General features: G+C 31.2%; 1 protein-coding gene and 1 long non-coding RNA gene across 2 annotated transcripts in view; both read right to left on the bottom strand.

Annotated features, from left to right (window-relative positions):
• Positions 1 to 22,231, bottom strand: part of LOC126734502 (uncharacterized) — a 686,490-nt gene that overhangs the window by 467,977 nt on the left and 196,282 nt on the right. The gene's annotated exons all lie outside the window — the stretch shown is intronic.
• LOC126734503 (uncharacterized) lies at positions 10,398 to 10,874 on the bottom strand. The gene is made up of 3 exons (XR_007660072.1): positions 10,807 to 10,874; positions 10,603 to 10,704; positions 10,398 to 10,545 (listed from the first exon to the last, which is right to left on the bottom strand). It is a non-coding gene; the product is annotated as an uncharacterized LOC126734503 (long non-coding RNA).

The following is a 22,231-nucleotide window of genomic DNA, read 5'->3' on the forward strand; positions in this document are numbered from 1 at the left end:
GTCCCGCCGGAGTCGATAAATTTTTTAGGTGCCACGCCCAAATTCGAGTAAGGAAAAGCAACTTTTCCTCCGAATAAAATATGCTACTTTTTCTTCAAATTTCGACAAATTGATGCAAAAACGTCTCTTTTTAATAGTAATAATAATTATTAAAGATATAAGTATATGGGTTTGCAAGAGAGCTTAGACCGTATCGGTGAATAGATAAAAGTTGTTGCTATAGTAATATAGTAATGTAACATAAGGGTGTCAGTGGACTGATAAGTCAACAATATTGTTCCTTCTGCGCCGGCGGAAAAGTGAAAAAAAGAGCTCAACCGCGCCAGAAGGAAAATTAAACTTCGCTGCCGCTTACACATTCGAATAATGACGGATTTACTGACGTTTAAAGAAAAAAAAACATATCTAGCACTCCATGTTAGTCAGCATATTCACAATTTTTTTTCGCATTTATTCTGTCAACCTCTACTTAAATAATTGTAAATATACCGTTCAGCAAGAACCAGCGAGAAGGTCTAGAGCTTTCTCTTGCCAGGATAGGAACTGGGACTGGATAATACTAAGTATAGTGGTTAGTATGAAAAGGACTGTAAGTAGATATAACTTAAACAAAACTTCTTGAAAATATCAAAAACAAAACATATAAATTCTGAATATAACATTTTATTTCATAATAATTATATACATATTATATACAAACCCACCGCGATCTGTATATGGGAAAACTACACATAGGAAAATTTTCTATGTGTAATTTTCTATATATAGATCGCGGTTATTCGAATACCCTATAAAATATTTAAATTTTCAAAAATTTTCGTTTTTAGGGTACCTGTTTATAGATTAGTTCAATTCGTCTGTTTCTTGTTAACACGAAGTGATCAATGACCTTTTTATAAAATTTTGAAGTTTTAGGATGTTCTTGTAAATATTTTATTAACCCCTTTTCTATCGAAATAGTGGCCAATTTACATAATTGTATGAGTCATGGAATTTCTCGTAAATGTCTTAATACGTTTTAAAGCAGAAAAACTTCTTTCTACTGAAGCGGATGTAGCAGGGAGCGACAGTACCAAACATAATAATTTATAGATTTCCGGAACGTCTGTGCAAAGATTATTAGTATAAATGAACTGAAGAATATCTGTATATTTTGAAGAAACTCCTAATATATCAGCATCTGAGTACCAAACCGTCAACTCGCTTTGTAATTTTTGTTTATTGAAAAACTCTGGGTAAGATGCAAATAACGAATTAAGCAAATTTTGGGGAAATGATGTATAAGAAGGGAATTTAATCTTATCCAATAATTCTAAAAAAACTAGATTTTTAAGATCTTTAAATCGAACATCAATTTGACTGACGACTAAATCTAATATTTCGTTATAAACGCGTTTAAAATATAATTTTTAATCAGTCAGCTCGTCGTAATCTTGTTTTCATTTCTTTTCTGGTGGCGGCCCTATAGTTACGGATATGTCATTAAAAATTCTCAAAATTAAATATAATTTTCCCGATAATTCTTTAAAGTTCCTAGAAGATTTTCAATTCGATTTTTACAGTACGAGATGTCAGATAATCTGCTTTGTAATATATTAAATACTAACTCCGTCTGTTCAAAAATGAGATTAAAAACATTTGATAAAAATAAAAACGTAAAATCATTTAAAATCTTTTTAAATCCTACGGCAGCCCGAATTGCCTCATGGTCTTTAGCGAAATTCTGGCTATTAACAATATTTTCAAAAACGTCCACCAGTTGATACCTCTGTTTAATAACAGTATCGATAATTCGAGATTTAAAATTCCACCTCGTTTCCGACCTTCCTGGCACACGCTTAGACCCAATTTTATCTAAAACTCTGGTACGCTTCGTAGATTTCGAAAAAAAAGTTGATATACCCGTAAGATTTACAAAGAAAATCTGGCATTCTTTTACTTTAGTAGCGGAATCTTGTAAAATTAAATTCATTCTGTGAGCGTAGCAGTGCACAAATATTGCTAGAGGTGCTATATCTTTAATTTTTTTCTGTAAACCATTAAATTCCCCTGACATAACGGATGCTCCATCATACGTTTGACCTATTAATTTTTTTGCAATATCGAACTCCTGATATTTATTTATTAACAAATTAAACAGATCATCAGCTCTGCGTCCTGCACTTACATCATAGAAGCCCGTAAAGCGTTCTACTACTTGATCATTTCTTACAAATCGAAATATGACTGACAATTGTGATAAACACTTGATATCTGTAGATTCATCGATCTGCCAAGAAAAACAAGATGAATCCTTTATTTCAGCAGAAATAACATCACGAAGGACTGAATTAATACTATCGATTAAATCGTTCTGAATGGTTTTCGACAAACCGCTAAAAACGGAAGATTCATCTTAAAATTCTTTAAAATTGTTGTCAAATTTAGATAGTAAATTAACCAGTTCTTTGAAGTTGCCCCGATTTAATAAATCTTGAGATTCGTCATGACCCCTAAATGCCTGCTCTTGCGTTGCTAAGTAAATTATCATATTAATTAGTCTTTGTAATATGTCGCGATTTTTCTTCTTTTCGCTACTAACTCGTTGTGTTTTAATATATTCTCGCGATATGCTAAATTTATAGCGCACTGTATGTTATGATTATTTTTACTAAATAATTTAAATTTAAGTGATGAAAAAGTATGGTCTTCGGATTGGCAGTGCTTTTGCAAGGATACACCTAAATGCTTTAAATCATTATATCCCGTCGAATTCCACGGACCCTGCGCTTTTTCCGCGAAAAGTAAACAATTCGAACAAAATAGGTTGTTTCTTGTCTCGCTACCCGTCAACCATTCGTATTTATCGAACCAAGAGGTATTAAATGATCTATTCCCTGTTTTATAGTTCATAATTAAATTTTTCATACCCGGCCGCGGCATTAATTTATGAACAAATAATTTATCATCTAAATTAAGTAAATGAAATTTACACTTCAGCAAAAAATCAACCAAATCCACTTTATTACTTACGGCGACCCAAACAGAACTTGGCTGCGGATGAACACTTACACTTGCACTTTAATCTGCCAGTATCAGTTTAATAATAATTATTCTAATTTACATACCTACAAAAAAAAAACTACTCGAAACCGCGAAAATGTCTTTTAGACTTTATCTTTAGGCAAGGTTAGGTTAAAGTTTCAACGACGCACACTCTTCCCGTCAAATGGCCCAAATGCTGAAAGCCGAATAGCCCGCCCGAATACCGAATACGACCGATGGGCCAGCCCGCGGAGCCGAGATCACGAGGCGAAATTTGAATTTACCGCGTTAAGGGCTCCATACACGTTTTTTTCGGACAGTTTTAACATTTTTAACCGATGGTTGAAAACGTTGGAAGGAAAATCAAGCCTCGCCTGAAATAAAACGACGTGAAAACTCGACGGTTTTGTCCATTCACTTCGTTTTTGTGACTTTTTCAACCGTGACTTTTTTAACCGTCGGCTAAAACTACCAGAAAAGAACGTAGTGTATGGGGCTGTTTAGAAAACAATTTTTATACTGTAATTTATAAAACAATATTTTTGGCTTTGCTGACTTTGCTCGAAAAAAAACGAGCCTTGTTTTGCTATAAAGAAAACGAGACATACAACAAAAAAAATATCGGCCGAAAGTTTTTATTATGGATAAGCGTCAAAAATAAAAAGCAAAAAAAATTTATTTATGTTATGCTTTGTAAGATTCGCACGTCAAATGGGCTCGCCCAATTTGTGTGAGTTCGCATGGTGTCAGTTGGTGTACTTCAGCACACACGCAATCCGTTCTGTCTTTGTCTTTCTCATTAGAAATATCAATTGCGTTTGTCTTTCTGTTATCGGTTGTGTTGGGCTAGCCCATGCTTGTTTTTTAGTACAGAGCGCGGTAGGTAAGTTGATATGGGAAAATAGTCAGCGACTTGCACTGCATTTTTCGGCGAATTTTTAAATTACTGATAGGTATAATACTAATAGGTAATAAAACAAGATTTGGATCATATTTTTTGTAGTATAATTAATGGTATTATTAATCTATTTTTTGTAATTAATTAATTAATTAATGTATCTACTATTGGACGTAAAAAATATTGTTTGCTTTGAATTTTTCAAGGTGGGCAGTGCCCACCCTAACGAGCCGCCACTGAAGTATAATATCACGAAACGAGGTCTATTTTAAATACTCATGGCACAATTGGGAAATGCTCAGAATTTTCTACATTGTTTGACCGATAGAGGCCAAAAATTAAAAACTACCACTGTGGGTGAAAATATTAAAATAACCGTAAGTAGATAAATATAAATAAACAACACTTATTAATTTATTTTACAAAATAAAAGCAAAACAGTACACAAACTATGAGAATAAGTTACGTATTTACATTTTCATATTAATCTTATAGTAGCTTTTCCTCTCAATTATAAAAATTATGAAAATACTGCATTTAGTTTCTGAAATACAACTAATTAAAATTTTATATCATCACCTATGTTAAAACACATTATGCCACTTAAACTAAAACAAACCGTGTAATGCCACAATAAAACAAAACAGATCAAAGAACGATGATGTTGCACCTACAGTATTTGACTATACTGGTCGAAAAGAGCCATAAAATTCCAAATAACTAAGCAAAAGTAAAATTTATGCATGCATTGGGACCAGTGAGAAAAGACTGCTTAGCTTCGTTTATATCGCATAAATTCAGACTGGAATTCTTGTAGGATAAAATCCCGGGCAAAATATGAAGATTTGTTTTGTGAGCCTCGAGAGCGGAATTTAAAAATCGGCCCTAATTTTAATAAATGTACTATGGAGAAAATGTTTCTTCTGTACGTTCCTTTGTATAATATTATTATTAGCTTATTATTTTTATTACAAAACGGATTTTAATTCTTAAAGCCTTTTGTGGAATTATCACGCTTTTTTATTCAAATAGAAAAATTAAAAAAGTACTCATATTAAGGCATTTTTACGTATTTGAAAGAAATAGGAATGGCAATTTTTAATTAAATTTTTTTCTTAGTAAGAATGCAAAATATAAATATTATTTACTTTTATTGAAAAACTTTTTCTCATTTTACGATAGCTTCAATCACATCAGTAACAGATCTATATAATGCTGTTTTAAGTTTCAAGTATAGGTTTCGTTTGGTTCGAATAATTAGCACTGTTCAATTAGTATATTCAATCTTATTGTCTTCCTAGAATTCTAAAAAAGTCTTAGAACTCCAATATGTGGTAATCCGCAGCATATATCGAACTACAGAGACATCTACTTTTGTTCAGCAATATCAAAACTGTTTAATTCCTTGGTACCTGTCAGATTATCTTTTAAATGCAACACAAAATCAATTAATTCTCTTCTCTTAATGTACCAAAATTATCCGTTAAGTGTATTTAAGAACTGTCGATAAGTGGATACCATTTACCTGGATTTCTAAGAGGTATTTGATAAAGTCAATCATGATCTTTTACTAGAAAACCCAAAGGCTCGGGGACTAGGTAGTTCTATTTTGAGCTGGCTAAGTAAGCTTACAATTAGAATAACTAAAGTATCAAAATAAACAACTAATAAAATACTGTTTTAATAGTACGTATAATATAATAGGCTTGATATCAATATTGAAATTGGTTTAGCTATTAACGTTTGTACAATAAATAAATTTACTGTTTATATTTATGGAATTGGTATTGAATTGCTTCCTCATGTATCCAAGGATAGAGATTTGGGTATACATAAAGACAGCAAACTAAGAATCCTCTTAATTTAAAATGTGTTAATAGTCATTTAAACTGCAACAGCTATAAACCCTCGTATCTCCCATAATAACATTAGTTTTATTAGCGCTCTATGATACAGCCTTATTGGAAGATTGATAAATTGATCTTTAGTTGGTTATTTTAAATATACAGGCTTATGTCTATGAGATGTGAGGTAATTAACGCTGCTTTATATTATTTTATTTTTTAGAAAGTAGAACTAGATTTAAAGAAAAATTTTTATTCTGAGAAAAAAACTTAGAATAACAATAGAGGATGTTTAGTTGAAAATGAGGTACATACTTTAAAATGAACTAAACCGCTAAGGATACAGGTTTGAACAAACATGGAATAAGTTGCGCATTCAAATGCCTATAAATAATAATTTTTATAGGTATTGGCAACTTTCTAATTTAAAAGTTCGCTTTACATCCTTATAATAACAACTTCCTTATTCGAACAAAAATTCACTGTTGTAGTCTAATTTGCGCCACCAATTTATAACCAACTCGCACTACCGCACATCATTTACGATAATGACATCTAGACCGATCTGTCGCTACTACCACTCTGATAGGTTCGCATAATATAAATATTAATTTTAAAGTAAAGTTAACTGTAGGCTAACCTAATTTGACACATTTTTTCCCGCCATCTAAGAAACCACAATAAATGAAAACAAAACACAAAGGAGACCAACGTTCTCCCTTTTTTAAATACTGTTCGTCCTGTTTAGTGTTCTGTATAGTCTTAAGTGTGTCTATTCCATTCGTTCACCTTTGACTATAGTGTCTTTTACGCATTTAAGACCCAACTCATTTCAGTTAGCACTGATGATGGCTCATACGCCGAAAGCGCTCTGATAAGCTTTTAAAATAAAAATTGCTCTGAATATATGTGGTTTGATTGATTTGTATAAGTAATCTGTAGTCTACTTCTTTAAGCTTAGAATTACAACAGATATAGAGAGAAAAAAGAAAAAGAGCGTTTTATAAGATCCTTTATATCTTGTTTAATATAGAAGATACATACTTGTGGTACTATAATAATGTTACCATAATATATATACATTTTCTACAAAAAAAAAGGAAAAAACCAGATAATCTTAAAACAGTTCATAACTCTTTAGATAACCCTATTTATAATCTACCGTTTACTTTAAAAATTAATAAATATATTCACACAACTGTCGACTATTTGTTTGTTATATAAACTCCTGGACAAAATTATCGCACCACTTGATTTTTAGAGATTTTTTTTTAATAAAGATAAAAAAATAAGCAAACTTATAAGCATTGTTAACTATGCATTATTAATTAACAAAAACAATTATATTCTATTTAACAAAACGAGATTTAAGTAACTAAATTCAATACAAGGAACAGCATCGATTTTCACTATCTTCAATTTTGATACAAAAATAAAACAATAGACCCATAATCAATTCTTAATAACGTGTATTGCCACCTCTAGCTGCAATGACCGCTTGAAGTCTTCGCAGCATTCCTCGTATCAAATTATGAAAACTTTCCTGCCGATGTATTCTCACTCCTCACGAGCAGCATGTTCCATGATAAAGCATAAACATAGTTTTTGTCCAGTTCTGCTTTTTATACGAGAAAAGATATTATAACTGTTTTAACTGATATTTATTTTTATTTAAATTTTCTTGACAAAATAATTAGTGGTGCGATAATTTTGTCCAGGAGTTTAGAAAACTTTTATTATCTTTATTTTTAAAAATATTAATATAAAAATAATAATCGTTACTATAGAAAATATATATAATTTAACATTCTTTTTAAAACAAATTTTTCAAGAAACATTTTCAAAACAGAACCCAGTAAGAAACATTAGATAATACTTAAAAGAACAGATTAATTTATTTATACTTGTAATGTTTTATTTTTGAAGAGTTCAGTAAGTTCTTCACAGTAGCTCTACATAATTTGTCAATACAACCTGTAAGTTTGTACAATGTTCAACAATGTAACAGGGTTTAAAATAATGGAGGAACAGAAAATTAAACTCACATTATATCAAACCGCTAAAACTTGTCATGGAGGCATAACTGAAATGCAGAAAGTATTGCCATAGATTCTTTTGATTAAATATGTTATCTGATATAGAAACATATATTTATTAGTATTTGCGAAATTTGTCAAAAAAAATATGATAAAAAGCCTCCTGTAATAAAATATAACTTAATTCCAACCTCTAGACCATTTAACTAAATGTATATTGACACCTCCAAGGTTGATAATTGCAGTTGACAAAATAGCACTTTATTATATTACACATTAATAGAACATTGATCTGGTGAAATGTTTTGTGGTTGAGAGTGAGTGTGATGTTCTTGTGGCAACAGGAATATGGATACAAGAAGGCGAGCAATTTATGTTTGACATTGATAATTTTAAGGCGGTCCATTCATGTGGGACATAAAATGTGGTCGGTGCGGCAATTTATGTTAAGGAAAACATTAAATTTAGAGAGGTAGAAAAATCAGATAAAAATAATACACTTAGTTATTATATGTATAAGTCTTGGTAAGCAAAATTTAAAAATTAGTGCTATGTCTGAACCTACCTCTTATCATATGACTGAATTTCGAACATACTTGAAAGCCATACTTATTAGGCACTCAAAGAGGCATTTAATCATTGGTGACTTCAACATAGATCTTTGGCAATCCTTACAGTGCGCGGATACAAAAATTTGTTAACGCTAAATAATTTTGAGATTAACAGTGTCGTTACTGAGGAAAATGCCACAAGAGTTACAGCTAACACTGGGACAATTTAGATTACGCAATTACTTATAAGCATAGTAAATTAAATTGTTTAGTTAATTTCGGAAATCCTTCTTCTTCAGATCACAGAATTTTATCAATTAATTTAGACTGTAAATTTAAGGGCCGGTTGTATAAACACTTTGAACTGTAGTTTATTGTTGAACTGCAGTTCAAAGTAAAAAAGTTGTTGTATCAATAATATTTGACACTGATCTAAGTTCAAATTCGAAGTTCAAGTGAACGCCCACTTGGCGCCGTTCAAGAAGCCGAACTTTCGTTCAAGTGATTTTCTTACCTCACATTCACAAGTTTTGTGCTTTGTTTATCTCCTTCTCATTATTATTGGGTTTATAAAAATGAATGAATTAACGACGAAGTTATTACTGATGATGAAGATTTTTTGGGTCTTGTGAATGCTGTAATGAATCCTAGAATGCCACGGACATTCAGAGAACGTTCTGATCATTTTACTAAATGGACAGATAATGAATGTTTACATATAGATTTCGCTTGACGAAAAAGACAGTTGCTTACATTAGTGAATGTGTTTCTCCCACAATCTCTTTCACAAACAGAAGGTAAAATTAGTATGTTTTTATTTATTTTACTACGTATTATGATATAGGTATTTATTATATTTTTAAGGAATCACGCTCTATCGGCTTCAGAAATGGTACTCCTAACTTTAAGGTTTTTTGCAACAGGGTGCATTTTGCAAGCAGCTGGAGATTTTTCTGGTGTAGACAAATCTACAGCAAGCAGAGTTATTAATAAAGTGTCCCGGGCAATTGCACATATGCATGAAATCATATATCACTACCCGATGAAGAAATAAATAATGTTCGACAGGGTTTTTTCAACATTAGCAGATTCCCAAGATGTATTGGGGCTTTGGATTGTACCCACGTAAAAATCCAATCTCCTGGTGGAGACGAACCAGAAAATTTTAGAAACCGAAAAGGTTATTTTTCTTTTAATATACAAGCAATATGCGACTTACAACTAAAAATTTGGGACATTGTGTGCAGATGGCCTGGGTCTGCTCATGACGCAAATATATTTAGGAACTCAACAGTACGAGCTCGATTTGAAAATGGTGATTTTGGCGAAAATTTATTAGTGGGTGATAGTGGATATGGTAACAAACCATACCTGATTACACCACTTTCTAACCCAACCTATAGAACATTTATTCAACGAAGCACAAATAAGAACGAGAAACCCAATAGAGAGATGCTTTGTTGTATTAAAACGTCGATTCCCAATATTAGCATTAGGAATTAAATTAAATGTGCAAAAAGTGGAAGCAATAGTTGTCTCATGTGCAGTGCTTCATAATATTGCATGCATGTTGAGAGATGACGTTTCCCTTGTAAATAAAGAAGTTGAAGCGGCTCTTGAATTAGGAAATATCCCTATATCTGTGGTAACACGAGGTGTTGAGAATATAGCCCTAAATAATGTGGTTCGGCAAGCTTTGATAACTGAGTATTTTCAGCCTTTGTTAGATAATGTAGCACATGAGTAGAACTCAAAATTGCAATAAAAACTTTTTTTACGGTTTTTATTACTTTGACACCCACCACAAAAACATTTTTAATTTTGCATTTCCACACATAAAATTAACAAGAATTTGTTAAATTTAAAATTTTTTTTTTTTATTTTATAAATAAATTACAACTTATTTTACAAATACATATTTTTAAATTTTAAAAACAGACATCATTTATTAGCAGATAGCAGCTGATCTTTTTTCAGTTAAAGGATCTCCAGCTCTAGTTCAGCTTTCTTAGCTTGAATAAGAATTCTTTCATCACTCTCCTTTGTTTCTAGTGCCATTTGATGTTTGTGGCGTTCCTTCATCATTTCTACTCTCAAAAGATGTTTTTCAAGGTATTTTGTCTCCTTGGAGACTAATTCAGCTTTATTTGCAGCCCAGGAAATAATTTTATTTGACAGAATATTTTTATTTTCTTAAAATTAAAATAAATTCAAATAATTTAAAATATAATAATTATTACAAAATTTACCCTTATTAGCACAAGCCTTCTTTAAAATGGTTTTCAATGGCTTCGATTTTGGAGTGCGAAGCTTTTCTGGGGTTATTTTGTTCCAGTTGGTAGGTAAAGCAGCTAAAATAAGAATAGTCAGAATAAAAGAAAGTGTCATCTAAACATATTGTTTATTAATACTAATAATTGAAACATAAGTATAGGGATAGCGTTTACCTATACCTGACAATAAACTATCTTCCTCATTAAAATCTTTGCCATCTTTCTCCATTTGCTCTATGTCTTCATTAGGTAACTCTATTGAAAAAAAAAAGATTGATAGACGCTATTAATTAAAAACAACGATAAAGTCTTACCTGAATCAGAAATATTAAAACGAGATTCCTCAGGAGTTTCCATCTGCATGTTGCCATATTCTGAAACAAATACAACTTTTAATTGAATTATTATTAATTTTTCCAAAACTTACTACTATCTCCATCAAATTCTGAATCAAAGCCTGTCATCTGAGTACCTAGAATTTCTTTAACTTGTTTGTCGATATCGTCAATTATCTTAGGTTTTACAGGCCCTCCTCCAGTTCCTCGTAGGTATGTTTTTTCATCAGCAAATTTTTGTTTTGACCTTTTTTTTTGATTTTCATACTTGCCACGAAGAACTTTTGCATCTCTGAAAGGCCCTCCACAAATGCTATTAAATTCATTTGATAGACGCTACCAAGCTTTCTGCTTTAAATCGTTGTTCGTTTTGTCAGTCTTTCGACATTGAATTGTGCCCTTATATTTTAGTACAAGGCTCATTAATATGCCAACCTCCTTTTTACTGAAATGAACAGTTCTTTTCTTACAAGAATCCATTTATAAAATATTCCACCACCAAACAAGAATCTACAAATAATAAATACAAAAACTAAACACTGTACGCAATAAAATAAAAGCAATACCTACTACAATAAAATTCGAAAGTATTTAACGGCTTGCAAAAATATCAATTTGTACTTACCTATAGGTATATAAAATTAAGTTTAATTAGTAGTACCAGCCACACCAAGTAGAAAATACGTTTTATAAACTTTTACTGCTTTTACTTTTTTTTACTTGCAAGCAACCCAGCCCGCTAAATCAAACAAAAACAAAACAAATCTCTCCTTTTAGGTTATGTTAAATGTCAAAAATAAAAAAAAAACATTATTAGCTTATGTTAGTGTGGGTTTTGTAAAATAGTTGGAAAATGACGTTAGGTATTTAGGAAAAAAATATTACATTTTTTGATATTGACTGTAATAATACTGCTTTTGTTGTTACAACTGAATTCGAAATAAATGAAATCATACTAACACTAAAGAGAAATTCTGCGGCGGGACATGACGGCATATCGGTATACGACATTGTTCATCTGAAAGAGAGTATTACTAGGCCTCTGGTAAGGTTAACAAATAATATGTTAACTACTGGAACCTTTCCAGAAAAACTTAAAATGACTAGAATTTCTCCAATCTTTAAGTTAGGTAATAAGTCTTCGATAAACAACTACAGACCAATTTCGGTAATAAGTGTTTTCTCTAAAATTATTGAGAATATAATTAAAAAAAGGATGACGTATTTTAATAATAAATATTTACCACGTAATAAGGTAAATAAAATACTAAAAATAAAACAATGTAAACTAGTATATATAATTATCCACAAAAAGCAAATATATAATAAAAACATTACTTTTACGAATATGATACATAATTATCAAACAAGAAATATAAATAACATTTATCAGAACTATACAAGAACTTGCATAGGCTTAGGAAATCCTTTTAAGGTATTTAATGAATTGCCAAAAAATATAAGATGTGTTCAACCATTTAGTAGTTATTACAAAAAAATTAAAATATTTTTTGATACCTACTTTGATACTTAACCCATAAGCCTTAGGGTTTTTCTTTTTTTGATTTTTTGTTTGTTTTTTTTTCTAGGCAGAGGCTTACTGTATAGAAGTAAAATAGTTACGCTCGTGACCATTGCTTGCATGCATTGATTAGGGAGTTTTCATTGTAATATGCACATACAAACATTATTAGAGATAATTCAAATTCAAATGCTTTATTTCTTATTTTTTATTTATTAAACTTAAGAGCATAGAAAGACTCGGATTTAAGAGTAATAGGTATATTACTTCTATTTATCTGCAATTTTTTGTTTTGATTTTGAATTAGAAGATTTACATTTTTGTTATTTTTAGAGAATTTACTTGTGTAAAATGAAAATTGGACACCTGAATATTAGATCAGTGTTTACTAACTTTAATGATTTTAGAATTTTATTTGAGACTCAAAACTTTGATATTTTTTTTCTCACCGAAACATGGTTATCTGAAAACGATAAATCTGATGCTTTTCAAATTCAGGGTTACAAGTTTTTACGGTGCGACCGAGTCGGTAGGGGTGGAGGTATAGCGGCTTATGTCAGGAATAATATTAAACTTCAAACTTTTTCTTTTGATTTTAACCTAAGTAATGAACTTGAATATTTGTTTTTAAAGGTTACCCTAAAGTCGCTTAGTTTGGCAGTTGGGGCTATGTATAGACCTCATGATCGAAATATGAATAGTTTTATATTAGATTGTGATAATGTTTTTTCCTACTTATGTCCCATTTTTGATCAGGTCATATGTTTGGGAGATTTTAACTCAGATTTTTTTGACCTTGGCAATCCCATTGCTTCCTGTTTGCAGTCTTATAACTTGAGTCAAGTAATTAGTGAGCCAACTAGGACTACGCAATATACTAGCAGACTTCTGGATCCTATATTTTTAACCTGTCCTGATCGGGTAATTTCATCTGGTATCTTAGATACAAACAATATTTCGGATCAAAGCCTGACGTACTGTATTTTGAATATATCTATAACAAAAGTAAAACCTAGAATAATAAATATAAGAGACTATAAAAATTTTAACTTTGATAATTTTGAACAGGATTTAGAAGGGAAGGATTGGCATAGCTTTTTAAGGGAAAATGATGTTGATAGAAAGCTTAATATTTTGAACCAGCATATTCTCTCTACTTTTGATCAGCATGCGCCTATTATAACCATAAAAGTCTCCAAATGCAAAGCACCCTGGCTTACTCCTAACTTGAAACTCATTATGAAACAAAGAGATAATGCTTTACAAAAATTCAAGCGAAGTCGTTTACAGATTTATTGGGATGAGTATAAACAACGTCATAATTTTGCATTGACTTGCGTACGGAGGGAGAAAAAAGCCTATTTAGATAACTTAGCTAAAAATCACACTAATCCGAAACTTCATTGGCAATCCTTAGGTGATTTAAATGTTAAAACCCTAAACTCCTATGACCTTTCTAAGGAATTATCTAATCCGCAAGAAATTAACAATTATTTTTGCAGTTTTTTGCAAACAGTGTCACCTGACTGTGAAAATCAAATTAAACTTTTTCATAGCAATTTTTATAATTTAAATAATTGTTTAAAATTAGAATTTGCTACAATTGAGCAGATAAGTCATATTATTAATAAGGAATTATACTCTAATGCATATGGTGTAGAAAGCATATCGGCAAGAATGCTAAAATATTGTAGCCCATTTATTGATAAATATATTGCTCACCTCATAAACTACTGCCTAGAAAAGCAATATTTTCCTCGTCTTTGGCGTACTGCAATCGGTAGGCCTATTCCAAAGACATCCGACCCTAAGGCCTTTTCCGACCTTAGAATAGTCAGTATTTTGCCAACGTTTCCAAAAGTTTTTGAAAAATTTGTTTATAAACAAATATACCAATATGTATGTGAAAAAAATATAATTCTAAAAAAATGTATGTGAAAAAACTATTCAACGTCGACTGCCTTAGCTACAGTAATCAGTGATATAATTGAGGCCTATGATAAAGGTGATAACGTTATTTTAACTCTTTTAGACTTTTCAAAAGCATTTGACACCATTGATCATAAATTATTAATAGCTAAATTAAAATATTACGGTTTTTATTATTCGCTGATTAATTTAATATTTTCCTACCTAAAAGACAGGTTTCAGTGTGTCTCGTGCAATGATAGGGTGTCTGATTCTATCTCCATTTTATCTGGTGTTCCTCAGGGTAGCGTGTTGGGTCCTTTACTGTTTTTGGTATATACTTCTAGTATTTTGCAGTCAATAAAACATTCTAAACGCCAAGCCTATGCTGACGATACACAACTTTATTTTAATTTTAATTCTTCTGATGTTTTATTGGCAAATACATTAATTAATGAAGATCTAAAAATTGTAAGTGAACTCTTAGCACAACATAATTTAAAATTGAATGCCTCAAAATCTTTATTTCTAATATTTGGCCCTAAAACGAAAATTGATTTTATTAGAGAGCATGTAGATGTAAATATTAATGGTATAGAGATTCCTGTTGTTAAAACTGCAAGGAATTTGGGTATGTGGGTGGACACTGATATAAGATTTAAAATGCATGTTTCTAAGATTACAGAAAAGGCCTACCTTTCGTTAAAACTTTTATAATCCAGCAGACATATCTTAAGCCAACAACTTCGAAAGAATCTATGTGAATCACTAGTGTTGTCAAATTTTAATTACTGCGATTTTATCTATGGACCATGCTTGGATATCAACACAAAGTATAGAATCCAGAAAGTTCAAAATACTTGCGCTAGACTTATATTTGGCTTAAGAAAGTATGATTGTATTAGTGCTTAAATTGAGGAGTTGGGATGGTTAAGAATGGAAGATCGTAGAGCTCTTCATGTGGGTAACTTTCTTCACAAATTAATGACATGCCCCAATGCTTTTTATTCATTAAAAGATAAATTTGTTTTAAGAACTCTCGTACATTCACGAGTCCTACGTATTTCAAGTTCATTTACTATTCCTCGTCATCGGACGGCCTTATTTAAACGAAGCTTTGTATATAACAGTATTAAATTATTTAATAGGATTCCTGACAGGTTAAGATCTTTAACATATACCAAGTTTAAAAAAGCGTTTAAAGTTTTTATTATAAACCAGGAATTATGAAAGGTGATTGCATCAGTTAATTAATTATTATTCTGTTAAATTTTTTATGTGTTACAATGATTATTATTATTGTTTAAAAATGATAATATTATCTTTTGTCTAAAACTTGTAATATTTAGACATTATTAGTTTTTTTTTTTTTTATTTTGGGTACTTTTAAGTCATTACTTTAATTTTGCTAGCCAAACACAATCTATTTTTGTTTTATCTCTTTTAAGTGTAAATCTTAATTTTCTTTTGTTTATAGTGTATTAGTAAATAAGCCATCTATGGTGCTTCAGTGGTTAAGTATGAATAGCTACTGCAACTAGACTTCGCCACTGCTTGCACCTATACACATACCTTGTACACATACCCCTTTACGAGGGGTTGAAAGCACCCCTTAAATCTTAAATAGAAAAAGGGGTCGTGTCATTCCTTATTTTGAAGGCCTTTTTACTCTGAATTTAAATGGTGACTTCTGAGTGACTGATGGATATCTTGTGGATATAAAAATAGCAAGAAATACAATCTTTACTGCCAGTAAAAGTGGAGAGATAAGAAATACCTACCCTTTTCCTTTTGTGTCTTTTAAATAAAACAAGTTTATTTAAATTACGTCAATTTATTAAATGTTCAAATTGTGCTCCGCCTACTTTCATGCAGGAATACAGGTTTTGCTCAAAACGATGCCTGACGTTTTGTAGAACTTCAGGTGTTATCATCTGACACTCATTTATAATTCTCTGGCGTAAGTCTTCTAGGGTGTCTGGTTGGGTAGCGTAAACTTTTGTTTTTAAATGCCCCCATAAGAAAAATCTAATGGGGTTAAATCGGGTGACCTAGCTGGCCATTCCATAAAAGGTCCTCTTCTTCCAATCCAACGATCAGGAAATATCTCATCAAGATATTGCCTCACACCAGCAGCATAATGTGGAGGCGCTCCGTCTTGTTGGAAAACGACTTGATCATCATCAGAATGATTTCTGCCTTCCATTATTTCTACTATTCTTGGATATACGGCATTTTCCAAGAGATCTCGGTACATTTCTCCATTCAAATTTCCGGGCAGAAAAAACGGACCAACAATGGAGCCGCCCAAGATTCCCGCCCAAACATTTAACTTCTCAGGGAACTGGGTATGAACTTCACGAAACTGGCCCGGATTTGCATTTGACCAGTAGCGGCAGTTATGACGATTTACGTTGCCATTAAGAAAAAAAGTACATTCATCTGGAAAGCAAATGTTGTAAATAAGACGCGGATTAACAGTTATCATATCACTAAGCGATTCACAAAATTGCACTCGTCTGTCAAAATCGTCCTCATTCAGTTCTTGCACCAGATGAATTTTGTAAGCATGGAATTTATTATGCTTAAGTATCCTATGAACACTACTTTTGCTTACTCCTGTACTCGTCGCCAATTTTCTGAAACTTATTCCTGGCTCGGCATGAAGTTGACCTAGGACAGTTATTTGCATTGCTTCATTGACAACAACAGCATTTTGAACCTCACGCTTTTTATTTAAGACACTGCCAGATTCCCTAAATTTAGCAACTATTTCTAGAACGTATTTTCTGTTGACTCGTTTTTCTGGATGAAGGTCATTAAATTCTTGTACCGTTCTATTGGCACAATTGTTATGCCGAAAGAAAAACTCTATCATCTCAACCTTCTCTGCAGTAGAACCATTGCTAACAGTGTTTTAACACGTAAAAGACTGGGTAATAATTTAAAACTATTTAAATAAATGCTGCTTTTTGAAAAAAGTACCAATGATATTTAGCAAGCTAAATAAATTCTTCAGATACTTGTGTTTGCATTTTATTTGGTATTTTGTTTTTATTTATGATATGCTGATAAAGTGTATTAACAATAATATTAACAATACAAATAAATTTGTTTTAATGATCCAATAAAAAAAATGTAAGAAAGGGTTTCAGGCATATAGGTTTATTTAAAGCAGTTTTTCCAGTATTTTATTTGGCTTTCATATCCAGAAGAAATCCATCAGTCACTCAGAAGTCACCATTTAAATTTAAAGTGAAAACGCTTTCAACATAAGGTATAACACGATCCCTCTTTCTGTTTAAGATTTAAGGGGTGCTTTCAACCCCTCGTAAAGGATTCCAGGTATTAGGTGGCCTCTTAATTAATAAGTGACCCCTTCGAAAATAGGATTTCCTTGTTCTTTTAAAAATATTATCCAAAAAAGAGTCGATAATACCTTTTTCATTTTCGCTGTTTCCGCAATTTTGACAAGCTGTTTTATCCAGACAAATAATTTTAGCCACTTCAAATTTGCCAGTTATATTCAGAATTAAAAGACCTTTAAAATAAGGTATCATACGACCCCTCTTTCCATTTAGGATTTTAGGGGTGATTCCACCCCCTCGAAGGGGGTTGCTGGTATGAGGGTGCCTTGGTAAGGAAAAGTTGTCCCCCTCAAAAATAAAATAAATTTTTTTTCATACCAAAAATAGCTCTGTTTCGTTTTCGCTGGGACACCCTATATATAAAATTATAAGATACAGTTATAAGTCTAATTTAAATTTTAACAGAAAGGATTAATTCTCGATTATAAAAACCATTAATCTGTTGGTCCAGATGAAATAACCCTTATATAAAAATAATTAATTTATATTCAATAAATCAAAAAGATTATTTTGAATCAAACAATAATAATAATATTATTAAAAAAGAAAATTAATCCAGAACGGGAGAGCGGCAGCAGATAAAAGAACCAAAGAGGGTCCCGCCCAATATTTAAGACCATAAAAAAAAGCAAAATGCAAAATGTCGATGTCGGTGTCCACAAGGGGTAAAGACAATCAATTTTAAACTTATGACAATTAATAATGATTTTTTTTTTTGTTAGATTTTTACCCTCATTTGTATCTGATGTTAATTAACCTATTCTTTGTTCAACTAGCAACTGTGATTTAATTTTTTTAGAAAATATGTTTAAAGATAGTTGTTTAATGCTGGATGGAATACTATTCTACATTTTAACCCCTCCGCAAATTTAAAAGAGCGCTGAAATTATGCGGTTCTATGGCGTGGGACAACAAAAATATCATTGAAAACATCTTGTCGGACTTGCATTGTCTTATTTATTTAATGTAACACAAACTGTAGTTTACACTTGATAACGGTTGGAGATACTTACCAACCGAAACGTCGTGTTACATTAAATAAATAAGACAATGCAAGTCCGACAAGATGTTTTCACTGTACCATTGTCTACCACCTTCAAAAACAAAAATATCATTGTTTAGCGTCACGTGTTCATGCTCAAAATCCAAAAATTCATCTCGTAAGTTAGCCGATTGGCCTTCCTTTATAATCCGATAAATAAACTTAAACATATGATGCTTTCGTCTGTTTGTCATATTTAATACATTTTTGTCATTAAGATATGGCGTTATATGATTTCTATATGGGATATTATAGGCAAATCGCATACAGGAATTTTGAATTTTTTTGAATTGCGCTTTTGGTACTTGAACGTAAAGAGCCACCATATACCACATCACCGTAATCGAATAAAGATAAAACAAGGCTTTCACAAAATAAATATTTTTGTTTTGTGGACAAGTTCCGTTTAAATTTAAAAAGGTTTTTCAGGCGTAAAAAGGCTGCTTTAATTTTGTTTTTTACATGGGGTTCAAAAGAGAGAGAATTGTCAAATAAAGATGTTTTCAAAAATATTCATATTAAATTTTGAAGTAAAGCATTACCGAAATTTCATATAACAGAAATAAATGATCAAACGTCTATAGTGCTAGCAAAAAAGGTGTATATCCTAAAGGATCTACAAAGAAACCTAAATCTAAAGGAATTATTCCTCTACAGGAAAATGATGCCCAATAAAGGCAATTCTGATGTTAAACCTTCTACTTTTAATAAATAGCAGTGAAGATGTCTAACTGGCATCTATTAAAAATCCTATGCTGGCAGTTAAACAATAGTTTTAGAACATGATAACAGATTTGATCAAGCCATAATAAATTTACAAAAATCAAAAAAAATCATTTAACATTTAAATGCACAATTTTTATCGTTTAAACATCTCATTGATTATTTTATTAACAATAATTCTATAATCGAGTATATTCAAATACAATTTCAAACAGAAATTGAATATGTTTGAGAATTTATTAACGATACCATAAATTTTGAATATTCAATGCTTGAATGGTTGTTTTCATAAATTAATTTAGATTGTCAAAATGTTATCACTTTTCTTGACTATTTGTTAAATTTAAGTTGCTATATAATTTCATTATTTCAATATCTGAGTGAAATGAAATGCTAAAATATTGATACTGTATCAGATTTTAAAAGTATTCTATCTTTTTACTAATTTATTGAAAGTTTTATTTTTAAATAGTAGAAGAATATATTTTAGAATCCAAATACCTATATCGAAACCTGGGAAATATACCTTTTATTATATACATTTTGTTAAAAGATCTACCTGCAGCATCTTACAAAATAAACCAATGACACCCTAAATAACCATTGGTTGAATAAGCAACTCAGGCCGAAATCCTGTTAATGTCAGAATAAGCAGTCAAGCAGAAAAATATATATTAATATAATCATCAACCCTTATATGAATTTTGTATCTATGTTAAATGTCTATTTAAATCAAAAAATTATTAAAGATGTACGAATAAAACAAAAAAAACACTGAAGATTCCAGAACATCAATTATAATCTCCAATCTTACCTTAGCACATTGAATGACTAGAATCAGTAGAAAAAGATATAAAATAAAATCACCAAACAAAAAAAAATTGGTAACATTGTTATTCCTAAAACCGCTTCTAAAAAATTTGGAATGGTAATACCGTAATTAAAAGCTTAGTGATGTCATCCTGTCAAACGGCTTTGTGTTCACATTCGCTATTTGTGAAGTTCTGTGTTTATTCTTTATTTTTTGGTTGAAAAAGGAAAAAGATCTTATTTAAGTTTTTTTGTGAACTCTTACGATGGTAAAAACTTGTAGAGCACCATATAAAAGAGGCGATTTTAGCCGATCTTTTTTCAAGTAAATACCGATGCTGTCATACCTATTATATCAAGGGAGAACTGTCATCATAAACATAGAATATGGGGTCCTAAAAACTTAGAGGTAAAGTGTGTGAAATTTCAAAAAAGATTCTTGTATCTTTTTTGAAAATACTTATCTGTTAATAGGCTATAAAGAATAAAAAAGTCGAGTTTTGTCTATGGTTTTATGAGGACTGATTTTATGTTGTGTTAGCAGAAAAATAGCATATTAAAATGTCAACATTTCTATCTTAAAACTTGAATAATTAAGAAATCTATAATAATTATAAAATACTTAATTTCCATAAGAATGCTTTTTATTGTATACGTACCTTTACTCTAATTAAGTACGTTAAAAAAACGTATACAAAACCTTGGGTATGTTTTGGTCTTGTGAAACAGATAACCTTTCATTTCATATCGATGTCCTCCTAGAAGTTGGGCAAATCTCAAAACGACTTATTTTGTCCGAAGTGGCAAAGATTTTTATTCCTCTTGGACTTCTGAGTCTAGTTGTCATTAAAGCAAAAATACTTCTTAAGATTTTGTGGACGCTAAAACTTTCATGGAACAAACCAGTTTCAGTTGACATAACCAAGAAGTGGTTACATTTGAGATCACAACTGTTTAATTTAAATAAATTACAAATCTCAAGATGTGTTTCAGTAAAAAATTCAGTCACTATTCAACTCCATGGATTTTTGGAGGCATCAAATAGTGCTTATGGAGCATTTATTTATATTCGAACTGTAGACGAATTTAATAAAGTTCATGTAGAACTTTATACATCCAAAACTAGGGTAGCGCCACTCAAGTCCTTAAGCATTCTAAGATTGGATTTATGTGGCAGTTTACTTTTGGCATAATTGTATATTAAAGTCAAATCTTTTTTAACTTTACAATTCAATGAAGTCTATTTTTGGTCTGACTCGACTGTAGCCCTTGCGTAGTTAAGATGTTCACCCAACACTCTACAGGTTTTTGTGGGAAATCGCGTTTTCACTATACTATAGGGTCTACCAATAAGAATGATATAAGTTTAAATTGCTAAAAAATAAAAACGAATTGGTTAATTTCTATGATTGATGTTTCATGTTGTAGTTTATTATCTAATATTATGTTTTAAACAAAATATCATTAAGATATCCACCTCGGCTACGGCGGCAGACGTTTAGACGATTAACCCAATTTTCAATCACTTTTTCTAACAAGTTGGGCTGAATTTCGCGAAAAAAACCCTAGTTATGTTAACTTTCAACTCATTGATGGTTTAAGGATTGTTAGAATACACCTTCGACATCACATATCGCCAAAGAAAAAAGTCCAGGGGAGTAAGATCACATGACCTTGGTGGCCAGTTGATGTCACCATGTCGACATGCCATGTCGCGATATTATTATTATCTTCAAAACGCTCTCTTAATAAATTAATTGTGGCTCGGGCGGTGTGTGATGTTGCTCCGTCCTGTTGAAACCAATTCTGTTCGAAGTCTCCACCATCAATTGCAGGCCAAAGAAAGTTTGTTATCATGTCGCGGTAGCGCTCTCCGTTGACGGTCACAGTACGCCCC

This window comes from Anthonomus grandis, chromosome 3, assembly GCF_022605725.1.
Source record: "Anthonomus grandis grandis chromosome 3, icAntGran1.3, whole genome shotgun sequence".
NCBI classification, from domain to species: Eukaryota; Metazoa; Arthropoda; class Insecta; order Coleoptera; family Curculionidae; genus Anthonomus; species Anthonomus grandis.